The sequence below is a fragment of the Meleagris gallopavo genome, chromosome 14 (assembly GCF_905368555.1).
Source record: "Meleagris gallopavo chromosome 14, MGAL_WU_HG_1.1, whole genome shotgun sequence".
Lineage (NCBI taxonomy): Eukaryota > Metazoa > Chordata > Aves > Galliformes > Phasianidae > Meleagris > Meleagris gallopavo.
This window is the reverse complement of record NC_139417.1, coordinates 9,969,532-9,982,657: the sequence shown is the minus strand read 5'-3', so window position 1 is coordinate 9,982,657 and position 13,126 is coordinate 9,969,532. Positions and strand designations below refer to the sequence as shown.

The following is a 13,126-nucleotide window of genomic DNA, read 5'->3' as shown; positions in this document are numbered from 1 at the left end:
AGCAAGGAAAGGGAAGGGTGGGAGGGGGATGGGAGATGTGATGGGTGGGAAGGCCTGGGTCTTTCTCCGTACCTAGATGTGGAGATGCGGAATATATTTACTTCTTAAGAGGCTGCAGCTGCAGGGAAGTAATTATGTGAGAGGCAAGGTGCCTTCATTCTAGTCTATGGGGGTGATAATAAAACAATACTTTGCATTTGTTTTTCTCCATTCATTCTGGGATCCCAAAGCACTTTTTAGGCATTAATTAATTCTCATTTACAAAAAGAAAAAAGAAAAACAACACCACACTACTACTCCAGAGCAGATCTCATTTTGGAGATGGAGGCACTGCTAGGATGAAGGTTAACGTTGAGGTAAAAGTTTGCTTAGGAATAACGTAACACAGGGCTTACTCTTTTAGGGGGAAACTCAGGACATGGTCAAACATGGGAGGTGTTACCTGTTCTATAGTCATGGAATCTTGGAGCAACTCAAAGTATTGAGAGGTTAATGATTCTCGTGTGCCCAGTTCTGTTTTGTTGTTGTTGTTGTTGTTGTTTGTTTGTTTGTTTGTTTTAATCTAAGACCTTTAAGACATTTACCTTCTCAAATTCTCCTGAGATTTCTGCCTCTAAGGACACAATCATCTCTGCTCGTTGCAAGCAATGGTGCAAGAGTCACCACACCATGCTTGCATCAGAGTCTCTGTGTTCTACTGACTTCCAACTCAAAAGATAAATACGATCATCCTTCTTTAGAGGACAGTATGTCTCTTTATCTGAGAGAGCTGAGCAATCAACACACAGTGAGAAAATATTTTGATTGTCAAAATCCAGTCCCATCCCTCAGTGGAATGGGGCTAACCCTGTCCAGAGCATGTGAAAAAGTTAGAGATGGGGAGCAGCATATACATTGAGCTCCGCTCAGCAAGGCAACTGATCGATGTACCAAACCAAATCTTAAGAGTTTGATTTGATTGAGGAACCAAAACTGAACTGTAGCAATGTGATAGTCCTGGTCTCATTCAGCCTCTCCAGTCTCAAAAAGATCCTAAAGCCAGGCTGAATGAAGTCAGTTAAACTAGGCAACATGATTTAATGTTTTCATCCTCATTTTCCTTCTCCTTGTGTGTTATTGTAATAAGAACTCTCAATAGACTAAATACAAGTATCCCCACATTCAACCCCCAGGCATACTCAAGGACACTGAAAATGTTGCTCCAGAAGATAAAAGAGTAGAAAATAAACTGTGGGAAAAGCAATCTGCCTCCATCCTCACCTTTCCTATTCAAAGAGATGGTAAGAGGAAAAGTGATGTTTTTTTTTGCCTGGTATCACCATTGGTTAGATATTACAGATGAGCAGGAGCAGCTTTACATTGCAAGACAGTCAGTCCTAAGAAATCCTGAAAAATCCACTGTAGAAATACCATCAGCTCAAGATTTCCAGTCCATTTCCTAGATTGTTTTGTCAGTGGTTGGAAAGATGTGTGCGTATCCACAATGGCTTCTCAGGAGGGCTGTGCTTTTGCTTGAATACTGCCCAGGCCTCTTACCAATTTCTGCAGACAACAATAATGAAGGTCATCCAGATTATGAAATGTTGAACATTTCTGGTAAGTAATGATGGCACCAAAATAGCAAGCCATCTTTGCATTTTTTGAATGTCTTCTTGCTTGGAACACAACTTGCCAAGCACTCTCCCGGCTCTGATATCTTCCATGTGACACCACCACTCAGCTTAAATTAAAGCACCCATGAGGATCGATTAGACAGACAATCCAGGAGAAGGTTTGGTGTACAAACAGGTAAATGAGAATATGCAGAGCCTTATTAACATCCCATCCTCTGTATCATTGCCTGCAGCGTGGTATCATCATTCATTTCTAAGGGATTTCTGCTCTGTGCCAGCTAGATGAAGCAACAATAGTTCATTCAAGGTCTCGCTGTGTTATACACTGATAGAGATTGTGTACACTTACAGTGATGACAAGCCCCTTGTAGAGAAGTATCCTGTCTTGTTGGGTATGACTCAAGTGCAGGATTTGTAAATTCATTTGCAAACACTGTGTGGCTTCTCAACAAAAGCCTCTTTCAAAATTCAAGTCATTAATTTATTAGCATTAGTATCATTTAAGCCCTCCTCCCTATCTTCCTCCAGGCTCTGACCAAAGTTGAATGGTGCAACATTAACATGCACAGTATGTTTAAAAGGCTGCAAAACTCATCTGGGAATCAAATGCACCAGTGTCCAAATGCCATCTTCTCCCATTCTCAACCCAAAGGCCTCAAGGGAACAAACGGGATCCAAATTGCTGACCCTCATCTACGTTCCAAAGAAGCAATAGTCTGTCTGGAGAAGTAGCTTTCCTCTGCCTGCATTCACAGAAAAACACAAATGTGGAATTCTTTTGCCTCTGTGCACCAAATCGCACTTCTCAATGGTGCTTTGGAGATTAAATACTTTCAAAATCTCTCAACAAATGGCAAAATAGAACATGGAACAACAAAGATGGCATTGCTTTAAATCTAGCTAGATTGCAGTTATTACAAAAAAATATACTTTACATTTCTTTACAGCAAAGCATTCAGCAGGCTACTGCTGAGATTTTAAAAGTAATATGTTGGATTATATGCCTAATACCCACTAATTTAAATGAAAAATAGAGATAGGCTTTTAAATCTCCTATATATTCCATCTCTCCCCAGCACAGACATGCGCAGACTCTCACATGCACACAGAAATCCCTTTGGCCACGTGGTGGTTTCTGTAGTGGAACTGCTGAGCTGGTTTTTTTGGAAAGATCAAAGCATCGTTGCCAACTGGCAGTCAAGAGGCATGAGTTTTCTAAATGGAAATGCAGGAAAAAAAGGAGAACACCCATGTCCTAAAAAGGACACTACAGTTTCTTTGGGAGTTAAGATTTTGGGGTCGTTTGTACAGTTAACTCCTTGAGAGAAGGATACACCATCCCATGTTTGGCCAGTCCACATCTTAGCCATGACCACCATTTCAGACTTCACATCTGTAGTGATGCCACTGGGGATTTCCAAAAGCCCATCTCACAGTTCAGGCCAGGCTAATTCCACCTGGAAGCACATTGCATGTCGAGTGCTGTGCAAAGGAGAAAGCTGCTGCATGAGGCATGGTGTGTTGTAGATGAGGGCAGAGGGGACTGAAAATTGTAGGAAATTTAAACCTGGTTCCAGTTCACAGTGATGTCAAACCACAGGAAATGAAAGCAGAAAGTGGAGATTTATGAAAAAAGTGGCAGGAGTCATTATTATGTGTGCTGTATTGATTGAAGAAGATCGTGTTGCCCCCAAATCGAAATGGCTTTTACGTGTTTGGGCCCATCCTGACAAAAACACTTTCTTCTCTGTTGATGAGGCCATGTTGCCATGGCGATGCAGGGCTGGATGCTTGGCAAAAGCACGTTTCGATAAGGCAGGTCTAATGGATATATTTTCACAACATTCACAGTTCCTTTCTGCTCATTTTCTCCTGAGCAGACTCGTCCACATCTTCCATTTTGCCACTTGATGAAAAAATATCTTTTTAATCTTTTAATTTAGCTTAGATTTCCCTCCCTCCAGCATCAGAGCTTGGCAATTAAACTACTTATCTGAGATGCTCCACACCAAGGCCAAGTGCCTGCTTTTCATTATCAAGTTGGGTGGCTTGTTTTCACTTTCCATCCTCCATGTCTGGACCTCCTTGCTGCTTGCAGTGCATTACAGATGCTGAGATATAGGAAGTGTAAAGTTTCATGCCCTTGCTACTGGAAGAGGCCTTGAGTTCATCTCTTCTCTAGGACAGCTTTTTTGAAATGCTTGGGCCATAAAGCAATATTATATTGGCTGGACCACACATCAGACCCTGTGTTTTCCAAAACCACAGGTTCTGATGTAGTGCTAGCAAGAACAGAGAAAGAGATAAACATTTTTTATACACAAATACATACATTGCCCCACAAAAACAATTTATTTCATATCTTTGATTACCCAAAGTGTGACACATAAATGGTGAGGAGGGGGCTTTTGCCTCTGTGATTTGGGTTGCCTGTTGCATTTGTATTTGAACATCTTTTGCCCATTCTTTCTATTTCAATATCTCTTGATCAACTTCAGGAATCTGAGTTTCTTTTGCAGGAATAGCCAATGGGAACATTTGCTAGAAATAACGCTTACAGAAACATCCTATTTGAATGTAAAGAACATTTTGAAAAGATACTTTCAAATACTGAATTTAAAAAAAAAACACTCTATATTTATTCCACGTAATCTATTTATGCCATGTGGCCTCTGTGACCAATTAAAACTAGTCAGCCTCCTTTGAATTGGCAATACTATTAATGAAGTTCTGCTGAAGAAAAGAGCAGACCAAGGAGTATTTGCATCAGCAAAGAATTTCAAACAACCAATTAGCTGGAGAAATCAACACCGCAAGCATAAAAAATTCACAAACATTAAAAGAGGCAAAATTCATCCAATAAATTATTCATTATGAATTATTTGTCCAGTTTCCTTTAGATTTGGTTTCAGTTATTACTAATTAGTTACGGGGCCCTTTACTTACTAGGTCAGACTTGGTTGGGAAGTGGTGGAAAACCATTATCTCAAGCAGTGATTTAATGGCAGCTCCTGGGAGCTGGAACTCAAAGCTTGAATCACCAAGTGACTCTTACAAGCTCTCTTGTTCCAGCTGTCACCAACACAGCATGATTTTCAATGGTGACAGTCATCAAACAGTGCATTCATCTTTCCCTTCCCAAGTCACGACCGAGATGCTGTTGGGTCAATATTTTGGAGTTGTCATTGTTCAGTGCATTCAGTGAGTGCCCCAGGGACTGCAGCCTCTAGGGCTGTCAGTCAGACTTGTTGCAAAGCTTGGGATGTTTCTTTGTGCTTTTGTACATGCTAGTGGTCTTGGAAAAAGAAAAACAAAACGAGATTAAGTATCATAGGGTTCCTTGTTTCTTTGGCTTTGCCTCTATCTGGGCAGTATGTTGTATAAAAGGGCTTTGGCCCAGGACGTGGGCTGTGAGATGTGAGGCAAATCCAGTAAAGGAATAATCATCCAATAAGCAAATTCATTTCATCTCCTCATGCTTCAATTTTCCCATCCACAAGACACTGCTAATGATATGAAGGGAGCTGCATATGAGAAAAAAAATAGAAGAAAAGAAAAAAAAAAACCCACAGCATTAACTCTTTAACAAGACTAATCCTCTTTGTCTGCTCTAACCACAGAAGCATGAAAAGCCTGGTGTTAGATGTGCTTCTGCGGTGCAGAAGAACTATAATTGGGAGCTCAGAAAGGTACAGGGGAGCTGAAGCAAAGACAGCCAACAGCAGGAAATAGCTATAGTAGAAGGATAGATGAGGTGGAATCCCATGGATCAGAACGCCCATCCCGAAGGCAGGATGTCTTGAGGTCTACAGGACCATGGGTGGTGTAAAGGCAGTAGAGCAGGAGCACTTATTTCCCATGTTGCATGGTATAGAATGATTTGGTGGCAGATTCAAGACACGGGGAGGAGTCTCACTTTGGGGAGAATTACAGGCTACCCCTGCTTCAATCCATCCCTAGGACAAATGACATGTTTTGCTTGGTTTTGAAGACTCGTGCACAGCTGTCTCTTAAGTAGCAGAAGTTTGCAGCTACATATACATGCCTAGCAGGGAGATAATACCAAAATTGAGAAGACATCCTGTTAACAGACCATTTGCATTTTCATACAGCCACGTACAACCAAGGCTAAACACATCATTTATTTTGGTTACTTTGCTGATTATAGGACGGGAGCCTGAAAAGGTCTGAGTACAACGAAGCCTTCCTTGTAGATTTTCTCTGTGGAGTTTCCACGTGGTCACGGTTCATTGACAAAATGAGTCCCAGGAAGGTTTATTCATTTTGCTGCTTATTGTTTTCTCTAACAGGTGCGATTGCTATAATTAGATCTGTACAGCAGCATTTTCTTGTTACTCGAATTCCTTCTGCCTCTCTCGGATGCTCCTGGCTATAGCACTACTGTGGCTGCTGCTTAGAGAAGGAGTGAAAATGAGTTGTTTTCTTTCCCTCCTTGTTCTTCATTCATCCACATTAAGCCAGGAGAAACATAGCCTCTGCCTCTCACAGATCATTTGCTCCTTTCCTTCCTTGGGCTCAAAAGAAGCTTTGGTGGCCATGGTGGTGATGGGTGGATGGCTAGACTGGATGAGCTTAGTGGACCTTTCCAACCTTAACGATTCTATGATTCTAAGGTGCCACCAAATGCCCTCACTCATAGCTGAGATAGGCATCTTCCTTGGAAGCACAGCGTGGACCAACAGTAGGAGCACTCACAAGTGCACAGGAGCAGAGTTGGGGAGAGGCTGATGTCCAGCAGCTCGAGGGGTATTCACTAGATCTTTTGCTCATTTAGAGGCTGCTTGTCTGTCTTTGCATCAAACAAGTGTTATAGGCAGTGCCCATTTCAAATATTTGGAAATGTATGGTGCAATCAGTTTAACCAGCAACAATCAATCCTTCCCCAAGGCCTCCACCGAGCATCTTCCCCCTCAAAAGCAGTAAGTCTGCCCAGAGAACAGGGGAACATGCAGCTCTTTCGGCACCATACTGAAGTGGGATATTTTCTGTTATTTTCTACCTCCATTACATGTGTAAATTCACATCATGCTGCAGAGTGGGGTCTTTCTGGGAACAACAGGTTGCATTTTGGCAGCAGCCTCGAGGCCAGATCAGTTTGAGGCTATGAGAAGCAACAACGCGCTGAGTAAATGAGGCTCTCAAGATAACAAGCAAGGGGCATGCGCTGCTTTCAGTCAATCAAGACCAAATTCAGCCACGGAGCAATCAAGCTCAATTCAAACGACTTCTGCATTATTATTGTTATTATTTATCACTTGAATTATTGGAGCACCTTAAGGAGGCAGCTGAAATGAGCGTGGAGAGGACTGGTGCTGTACAAAGGTATAATGAGAGCATGGCAGCCCAGGCAAAAACATAGGCTGCAGAGATTGGGCCAGCAACCAGCAGAAGAGAAGTGGGGCTGAAATTGGGCATTAGCAAGATCAGCCTTGGCATGTTTTGAGTAGGCTACTCAGTATCCAGCAAATTCAAGTCTCCCTCCATAGCTGGTAGAGATAGAAACATAGCAGAGCTGAAGTCCAGTATAGGTCCTCTGTGGAGCTGAGTATTTCTTGCTGTTGAGCAGCATGGGGACATCAACCTCCTGGAGGGCCAGACAACAAACACGGAATCATAGAATCGTAAAATTTGGAAGCCATCAACCCATCCCCACCATGCCCACCAACCATGGCTCTCAACATTCCACGGTTCTTAAACACCTTCAAGGATGGTGACTCTATGACCTCCCTGGGCAGCCTTTTGTAATGTATCATCACTCCTTCTGAGGATTTGTTTTTTCCTTATATTCAACCTAAACCTCCCCTGGCGCAACTTGAGCACATTACCTCTCATCCTGTCACTGTCACTTTGGAGAAGAGGCCAACCTCCCACCTCATCACCACCTCCTTACAGGGAGCTAAGAGAGCGATAAGGTCTCTCCTGAGCCTCCTCTTCCCCAGACAGAATCATTCCAGTTCTCTCAGCCACTCCACATAAGATTTCTGCTCCATATCCTTCACAGCTCTGTTGCCATTCTCTGGACATGCTCTAAGGCCACAATTTCTTCCTTGTAGGGAGGGGCCCAAAACTGAACACAGTACACCATCCCAAGCTCAGTGCAAGCTAGTAGACTTCATAGCCCTTATACACAAACCACTTGTTTCCAGCCAATATCCTACATGCACAGACAGACATTCCTATCATGCTCCATCAGCCCTCCATCTTTGCCATTGTTCGGCTACAGACTGACACATCTCAATAAACTCATTGTCTGCTGTGTGCCTGACCCAGAGCTTTCCCCAGCACCCACCCTTCTAAGTGCTGAAGCCAGGGATCCCCTTTCATCTACCTGGCTGACTTGTGCACACCAGCCATCATCTGTAAGTAATATGCTAGACATGTTTCTTTTTTCAGTAAAAAAAAAAAAAGTAATTTATTTTCTAATTACAAAAGAATATAGGGGAAAAAAAAAGAAAGAAAGAAAGAAAGAAAAGAAAAGAAATTATGACTACCAGATGGCAAATCACCATTTAGCAGGAGCAGGCAAAAAGAAGACTCAGTCAATCACAGGGTAAGTGATAAGACACCAGACTGAACCACCGAAAAAAAGGCAGCTCATTACACAAAGCACTAAATTATTCTTCCTGGGATTTCTCCTCCTTCTTTTCCCCTTCTATTTTTTATTCTGAGCAATAAAGGAAGTAATTCCACTGAGACCCTCTTTTAAATGATTAACATTTCCATTCTAACTTTTGTTTTTGCTTGTGTCCCTGCCATTAATCTTACTGTCTTTTCATGCACCCTGCTGTTCAACCTCATCTTCTATCTTTCCCTTTTGCTGGCCCATCTCCCCCACCACCAAAATTAGCCTTTTGCTGGGGGGGGATCAAGCCAGGGCTGGGGCTCCACTCCATGAGACATCATCTGAGACCTGGCAGCACTGCAGCCAGCAGTAGATGCTCCATCTCTCCAACAAGGCATCTAGCTGAGATGAGCACCTTATATGTGCTTACGTATCTGTTTGGACGCAATTTAAAAATCCCAGGTACAGTGATAATCCTGAGATAAACCTGGCCAGCAATCCCTGCCTGACTGTGATGGGAGCTGATGATATCCATGGCCAGCTGAGAGCTATTTCTGGCTCTGTTCCCTTCCAGCAAGCAGCTAATTCATCACTTGCACGGATCTGAAAAATTTTGGGCAGCACAGTGCCTTCGGCCAGGAACACAGTGGTGTCTGCTGCTGCTGTTGTTGTGCCAGGGGAGGTTCACATTGGATATAAGGAAAAAATTTCTTCTCTGAAAGCAAAAAGGCACTGGCAGGGAGTGGTGGAGTCACCATCCCTGGAGGTGTTCAAGAACTGTGGAGATGTGGCATTGAGAGACATGGTTATGGGCATGGTGGAGATGGATAGTGTATGGGAACTGCTGAGTCACAGCCTGAACCACTAATTGAGCATCTGGAGGAACGACCCAGTCAGCCCTGGGAGCGCAGGTGAAGGTAATTCACCTGTGATACCAGAAGGGGTGGAGCTTGGCTCTACTCCACTTAGACCTCATTTAAGGGCTGGCAGCCACTGAGGAAGGACCTTTTGTTGGAGATCTCTCCTCTGTGGAGTTTTAACCTGAGCCTAGATCTTCAGAGAGAGGTGAGCATTCTTCTTTTTGTAACGTCTTCTCATTGTGCTGTTACAGGTAGATGATTGGACTTGGTGATCTGGAGCACTTTTCCAACCTTAATGATTCTGTTTCCTATTCTGCTGTCTAAGGAGCCTGGATGTAGCAGTGGCATTGGGCAGCAGATGGTAGGATACGTGCATCTCTGCAGGTATCTGTGCAAACCAGATAATGGGGGGAGCACTGGTTATTCACCAGTAACACCACCTGTTTTGCCATTAGTCCCAAAGAGCTGTAGATCACACCACAAGTGGCATCTCTTTGAAGTTACAGGTGTTCTGTCTGTGCTGCACCCAACAAGAACCAGAGACAGCAATGTCATGGGACCGGAGGGAGACTCTGTATTCTGCCTCATTCCTCAAGCTTTTCTCAGCCAGGGAGTCCGTGATGGAAGCCATCTCCCTAGCAAAATGTTGTGTTTCTGCAGATGCTCCCTACCTCCATTTTGCAGAGGAAGCCTGAGAGGAGCAGGCACTGGTACCAGCAGCAGGAGGAGCAGCCCTGTGTTTCCCTGGTGAGGTGTAATTTGAAGCTGAGGGTTTTGTGAGTGCATAAATCCCTTCCTACTATGCACTTTCTTGCCCTGTTGGCATTTATGGCTTGTTGATGTGTTTGAGGAGCATTAAGCAAAATACAGATAGCCTGGCATTTTATTACTCATATTTCTCTGCTCTTAATGACTGAGTGGAGCACAACTTGCTAATGAACTAGGCTGAAATGAATGCATTTGTGGCACTAATTGAAATACACCCAAGGTCTGGCTTTCAGAAAGGAGTAAAATCTCCAGCACTCTCAAAAGAGCCTTTTTTCCCTTTAACCCCTTCCTGCTGTCTTTCACTACAGCTGCATCTGGGTGTAATAGAGCATGGCAGCTTATGCCTACAGCAACCAGGGGCTCGAGGTGCAAGGTGCTGGGAAAAGGGCTTGGTGGTGCTCCTCGTCTTGCCTATAAAAGCAGCTCAATGGGTACAGCACAGCCTTCAGGTGGCAGAGGGTGTGGAGTGGTGGAGAGATGGATCTGAAGGCGTGTGGCTGGAGGGAGGTCAGGCTCTTCCTAGCTTGTAGGCTGCATGTATCCATGAGGAGACTAGTAATTGTGTGATGCAGGGCGGTATTTTCTAGAAGCTATGTAGGCAAAAGAGGAGGCTTCAGTCGATACATGAAGTACTTCTAGCAAAACAGGGAGAGTGTTAGCTTTTAGCAGCGCAGGGGCACTGCTTAATTGTAGGTGCTTACAAACATGGATGCTTGCTTGTCAATAAAAAACAAATCTTGCACTTGAAGAGAAAACAAATTAAAATTAATTAATCAGTGGAAAACACTTCATTTGAACTGGGAAAAGCAGATGCAACTAGCAAGTCTAGGTGGACAAACAAGATAATCAAATCAATACCCCCACTTTTCTGACTGGCTCACAGCCACAGGCTACAAAGTGAGAGCAGGCATGTGGATCCACTTCATTTCTATTAGGTATCAGCTGGTTCTGTAATTAAGTGGAATTTGAGCCTGCTGGGGGATTTATTGCCCTGTCCCTGGGCGGATCTACCTCTGTGAGGGTGGTAGCTCATCTGTGCTGCTGGTATTCCTAGCACTCCTCTGGCTTCTACATAGATCTTTCTTTCTCTCCTACCCAATGCGAGCTTGTTGCAAAGTGTAAATTGGAAGAGGGTGGTGGATGCTGGAGAGAAAAACCCAGTCCATTGCTGTAGTTAGTAATCAGTGCAATTGTCAACAGGAATAGCTGTAAATGAGTAGGGCCAGGTGTAAGGTTTAGTTAATAATGCTCTAATTGAGACTAGATTAGTATATGTCTTGACATGGGCAGGAATGGGGAATGCTTTTATTTCTGTTTTCTGTTGCTGTTGACAATTTAAATGTTTCTTATATTTTACAGATGACAGTTACGTTGCTTGTATGCTGAAATTGTGTACCCTCTATGGAGATGTTGAATTCAGGTTGGATATTAGGAAAAACTTCTCAGAGTGGTAATGCACTGGCACTGCTGCCCAGGGAGTGGTGCTGGAGTCACCATCCCTGGAGGTGTTCAAGAACTGTGGAGATGTGGCACTGAGGGTTGTAGCTATGGGCATGGTGGGTGTGGGTTGGGATTGGATGTGGTGGTCCAAGTGATCTTGCCTAACCTTCATGATTCTGGATTCTCATCCATGGAACCTCAGTAGTGCACCTGTTCCTGGGGGCTGGAAGCAATGTTGCTTTTAATTGGCTAATGTTGCCCTATAAAACTTGAGCTTTAAGACTCAGAAACCTGATAGCAGCTTGGTGTTCCCTTGGAAATCACCAGAGATGGCCCGAGAGCACCTAAAAGGAAGAGAGTGTAAGTTCTGTTTTCTTTAATTGAATTTTTAATTATTACTTGATATTTGCTCTCTGCAAGAAGAAGCTAACTTTGTCCTCGGCCTGGCTAGAAGCTGAGGAGAAGGCTCATAAATATTCATTTGAAACTGTTGCAAATTAATTTCACTGCAGTTCTTTGTGGTTTTGCTTCTCACAAGCATTCAAGTGAATGTGTTTTGGTATAAGGGGTGGTAAACAGAAAAGGCAATTAAAAAAAAAAAAAAGTGTAGCAAATATTTGCCAAAAATAATAAAAAGAAAAGTTATTCACCTAATTTACAAGCAAATTCAGAGTAGGAAGAACTGCTGTCACCCCACTGGGACCATCCAATATGCTGCATCACCTGCATATTCAAGTGGGTCACACTGCACATTTCAAGCAGCAGAAGTGACTCAGAAGTCAAACAAATGGCTTGGAAATTCACAGGAAAATTTTAACAAAAAAAAAAAAGGAAAAATGAGCAGCAGAACTGCAGCAGTTCTTCCTCGATTCTGCTGGTGAATGCTCAGTTTTTCTCTGTTGCATCTACCTCTTATCTATTTATTTTTTGCTGCTTTTTAGTTAAACTTCATGCTTTTTGTTTAGGCAGCTGAAATATGTATTTCACCTGTAGTATTTCTTATTGGAGAGGTGAATCCGGAACTGTTTTGAGATTGGAAACAAAAAAGTAGCTATTGCTGTGAGATCTGGGGTCTTTCTGCTACACCAAAAGCTTATGAAAGAAGAAAAGTTGAGTTCTGTTGATCAGGATTGCATACATGTGTTTGCATTCACACCTTAATGTTCATTGCAATGGTTCTGTTCCCTCTTTCCCCCCCTGCTTCCTCCATCCAAGGTCTAATTAAAACAAGAGTGCACTGGGCTGCCTTTTGGTCTGTTTCATCTGCTGATATTTTTTTATGTTAAATCCACTAAGGAAATCTCCTGAAGGCTTTGAAGACTTGGGGTGTGTGAATAAAGATGTCACAATGCTAGACTTGGGGCTTCTTAATGAGGACAGAAGGTTTGATGTCAGAACACTTCAGTGCCCAAAGGAAAGAGATACTCTCCAGCAAGCTCCCTTTCTCACTTTATTTTTTGTATCCCTGTTGCAAAGGCTAAAGCTTTTTTCCTCTCCTCAATCTTTTATTCTTTCTCCCTCCTTCAATAAGGAATGGGAACAATAAGGAGGGAATGCATTTCCATAGAATAATCTGAGCAATGCTCAGGGACACCCACAGCTCCATCAGGTGTTCAGAGCCCATCCAGCTTGACCTGGGCTGTTGTAGAGATGGGACACCACCACCTCTCAGGCCAGTTGGTGCCAGTGCCCAGTTCTACAGATCCCATCATTATTCATATCAATATTTTATATCTTGTTTTATCTCAGTGCCCTGCCCAGACTCCTGCTTCCCCCTTTCCCATCTGGGCCAGCGTAACCTGCCCTCTTTTTACATCTCCCTTCCTCTCACCTCAAAAGTTCTGACTTAGGGAAGGAAAGTT

At 43.2% G+C, this 13,126-nt stretch overlaps 1 long non-coding RNA gene across 1 annotated transcript; it reads left to right on the top strand.

The window, feature by feature from the left end:
• Nucleotides 1-293: 293 nt before the first annotated feature.
• Nucleotides 294-12,506, top strand: LOC109369938 (uncharacterized). The gene is made up of 2 exons (XR_014886392.1): nucleotides 294-9,803; nucleotides 11,184-12,506. It is a non-coding gene; the product is annotated as an uncharacterized LOC109369938 (long non-coding RNA).
• Nucleotides 12,507-13,126: the final 620 nt, after the last annotated feature.